Source organism: Bos mutus, chromosome 16 (genome assembly GCF_027580195.1).
Source record: "Bos mutus isolate GX-2022 chromosome 16, NWIPB_WYAK_1.1, whole genome shotgun sequence".
NCBI lineage: Eukaryota > Metazoa > Chordata > Mammalia > Artiodactyla > Bovidae > Bos > Bos mutus.
The window spans coordinates 71675604-71680127 of NC_091632.1; positions in this window are offsets into that span (position 1 = coordinate 71675604).

Here is a 4524-nt window from a genome sequence, read left to right on the forward strand (position 1 = left end):
GAGTGTGTTGTCAAACTTCTGAATATTGACAATACTGACCGATGAGAAATGGTTATTTTGGAATAATTTGAAACTGCATTTTTTCTCATTAGTGACATTAGCAGTTTGTCTTATGTTTAAGAGCTTTGGTGATTTGTCTGTGTATATATTCTGCTCCATTTTCACTGCGGTTTGATCTTTTCCCTTGATGTTTTTAAAGTCCTATTACAGATTTTAGAATTTTCTGTAGCGTGTATTACAAATATTTTCCCCCTGTTCGTCTTTTATCTTTCCTTTTATTCCTCATGGAAAAGTTTATTTAATGTTTTAATATTCTCAAATGTGTCAATATTTTCTTTCATTATATGTGAATTTGAATCATATTTAGACACATTTTCCCCAGAACCATTACTAAGACATTCAACTCTGATTATTGGGTTTGTGAAAGGCTGCTTAAAACTTTTTACCTCATAGGAGGGGTCACAGCTGGCTCTGCACCTTAATACTTTCTCCTGCACTGAACATGCTTATAATACTTGGAGCTTTAGCAACTATTTACTATCATAAAGAGAAGATAAGAGAATCATAGAAAAGTTGGTTTTCACAATTTTAAACCACTGGCAAAAACAGCATATCCACAGTTTTCTGTTACTCAAAAATAAACAACACTCCTGTTTATTTCACTGATGATTAAACAGGCAAGTTAATGATTTTTGCAGATTAAAGAACTTCTAGGTGATACACTAAGCTCCATATGTAAGTTTATATGTGGCACTTATTCATCTCCTTATGTGTTGTTGACCATTCAACTTTCATTTTTCATACTATTGAATAGAGTGCTTACTTCCTTTAATCATAAGAAACCACTTTTATTCTCCATCTCCTTGAGCTATTTACTGTGAATCTTATGCATTTAGTTTTGAGCTCAAATATTAGCATATTTATAAATTTAATGGGCCTTCTTTATAGAATTAACAGAAATACCCTTGAATTCTAAATCCTAATAATGTAGCTGTGTGGCAATGAAACAGAACATGCCTCCTAGACTATTGAAGACCAGAAAATAAAAGTTATTTTTGGTGAAGTTTGTAAGCCAAGGAGACAATGAATTAATTGTGCATGCTGATTTTCATAATGCCACACTTCAGTTTCCCTTGGATTTAATTTTAATTAGCTGACTAATGAATTAATTAATGTTCAGTAAACGCCAAACATAAGATCAGAGATATATGGATAGTTTAAACATTTATAAAGCAGAAGTTCTAAATGGTGAAGATTTATGGACATTCAGGTCAAGTCTCAAACAATAAAAATGTTCTAATTAGGAAAGAAAATAATTTATGTCACATAAAGAAACAATGAACCTTGTGAAAGAAGACTGTAATATAAGGTAGCAAAATTTTACCAAACATCATGTATAGTCCACCTTTGTTGGAAATCTGTTCACAAAAATTCCTGGAAGAATCGTTAAATCAAAATAAAAACTGCTTGATTTACATTTAGTTAATAGTCAATTATCATTCAATTTTCCTAACAACTGTGTATACTATACAGTTCCTTCAAATAATAAACTAAGTCTTCAATAGGAATTATTAAAGCCCTTATCCATGTCAAATTAAGAAAACTATATGGGTTTTGAAATTGTTTGGCCCTCTCCCTCTTTCTTCCTGTCCCTCTCTCTGTCTCTTACTCTCTATCACCTTCTTTCTTTTCGCAACCTCATATGGGATTTTCTTGTGTGTTCTTAACTAATGATTTCTTTTACCCCTTACTTTTCATACTGGGCTTGCTGTTCCCATGAACCGTTTTTTTTTTTTTTTTTTTTCCTTCAACCACTCTGTTTCTAAACTCCAGCTACTAGTCAGACCTATGTACAGTGACATTTGTGAAGCTGCATTTTCCTTCAGTGTATTCTGCTAGAGTATTCATTTATCAACTTATGTTTTTGAGAACCAACCACGTGTCCAAGATCTACAAACACATAGACTCTTAAGAAGCTTACAACAGAGTGTTAAAGACAGAAAAGTGGTGCCGTCAATTATTAGCTGAAATAATAATCATATGAAGTAATATATACCAGAAGAAAATGAAAGTTGCGTTTGCTTATTCTCTAAGAAAAGCTTCTGTGTGGAAGCGCTTTGCTTAGAAAGGTGCCTGTCATTCTGCTTGGGGTTGGATCTTGGCATGACAGCTCTGGGTCTCTCTCAGCAGCTCTGCTGAGTTTTTCAAAAGGTTTATTTCTTAATTCTTCCATTTTAAGACAAAAATTGACTCTTCATTTTAATACAACCAGGAAAAATTTTAATTGCTCAAATTCATGAACCTATAATACATCATGTATTAGTTGTATCAGTTTGATCAGTAAATTTACTATATGCAATATCCATTAAGGAATTTGTTGTAGGGATTAAACTTTGCAGAATCGTGTAACCTTGTTGCTTCTGCATATAGTATTGTGAACAGGGTCATTAGGGCCAGCACTTGGGAACAGAAGGTTGGCAAGAAATGAGGGAGAGTAAGCCCAAACTGGAACCCACAAGAATAAAATGAAACTCACAAATTAAAACTGAACCCCACTCCATCTCTCGTAAACAACACCATTGGTAATGTCAGTAACCTGCAGGATGCAGCCTTTTAGTTCAGACGTGTATTTGCATCCGGTCCTGCATTTGGAAAAGGTGGAGGATCAGATGAAAGTGGAAAGAATGAAGGAACTGATTGCTGGAAGACACCAGCCATGTGAGCCAGCTGTTTAGTAAAAATATACATGAGATTCAAAGTGTGCATTGACTACAAGCACCTTCACAGTGGGGAAACGCTAACTCACTTCTGTTTAACAAATGACATGTGAATTTCTTAGGCCAACACTAACCTGGAACCAAAAGAAAATGAAATTCTGGGAAATATATATAGATCCAGTTTAGTTAAGGTGACATATTAGAAAAACACTACACTATTCTTTATAAACACACAAAAGCATAGCAGTCCAAAAGATTTATACTTTGCAATCTAAAGCTCATTTTTGAATAAGATAGATAATCTATTTTATCTCATTTTAAAACTCAAAAACAAGAAGTCTGTCTGGTGAGCCAATTAAAATTGTAAAGAACTTGCAATCATGAATAGAAATCCAACTGAGTGTGTAGCTAGTTAGTGATTAAGAATAAACTGGAAAGAATGATATTGACTTTCCCTACAGAAAACAATGATTAAACCTCAATATGACAAGACTGTTATTCATTCATCCATCCATATTCCTCGGCTTCATTATTCCTCAACATCTATTCATATGATAAATATTTATTTATTTCCTATGAACTAGTAGTATCCAAATCTGCAAGGCTACAAAAATATAAAGATTTGCCTGCCATTTAAAAACTGATATTTAAGTGAAGAAGCAAGGCATTTTAATATATCACAAAGCAATGTGAGGAAAACTATAACAGGAAGTGTACCCTAAGTGTAGTATTATTATCTGAGAAGGAACAGATATAATGCGTTCAGTACAGATAAACAACCATATGCAGTATTGGTGTATGTTTCTGTATTTCAACTCACATGAAAAATAGGATGCAAGCATTGTAGAGAAATAATTCAGTGCAATATTTTATTTGGCTCCTTTGGTTGGGTATTATGGTTGGTTGATTTTTTTTTTTCTGTTGTTTGCAATTTTTGCTAGGTTGAATATGCAAATAAATATAAAGCTGAAGTAATAACACAGGAGTTTCAGTTTTAATCATGGGTTTTACACAATGACAGTATGGTTAATTTTCTATCTACCAGACATTTCTTATTCTTACTTACAATTTTGTTTTGACAGCAATATGCACTTGGAGGTAAGAAATCATGGCTTTAAATTGGTTTTAAAAGATTCTGTTTTCCTTTACCAGTTGGGTGTTTGAACTAACTCTGGCCAATGATATGCCTGGGAAATCTGGCTCAAGCATTTTCAAGAAAGACTTTACTCTCTTTTGGAAGAATAAATAGGATTCTTTTCTTTCCTTTGATCTTCTGAACTCTTTTGTTCTGGTCACTGTAGCCTGAGGATGTGAGCCTTTGGCCCCTGCATGGTTTCCCTATGCCCTCGCAGACAGTGAAAAGGCTAAGGAGTCACAAGGCAATCCAGTCAAAGCCAGGGTACTGATAAGCTGTCTCACCCAACACTAACATGCCTAACTCCAGCTCTCTTTAAATGGTAAAGAGTCTTCCTGCAATGTGGGACACCAGGGTTTGATCCCTGGGTAGGAAAGATCCCCTGGAGAAGGAAATGGCAACCCCCTCCAGTATTCTTGCCTGAGAAATCCCATGGACGGGGGAGCCCGGCAGGCTACAGTCCATGGGATTGCAAAGAGTCAGACACAACTGAGTGACTTCACTTTCAGGTCTCTTCTTAAGTGGATTTTCTTTCCTTTCTTTTTGGCCTGTGCAGCTTGTGGGATCTTACTTGCCTGACTATGAATCAAACCCACACCCTCTGCATGGGAAGCATGGAGTTCTTAATCACTGGACTGCCAGGGGAGTCCATTATGTGGATTTTTTTTTTTC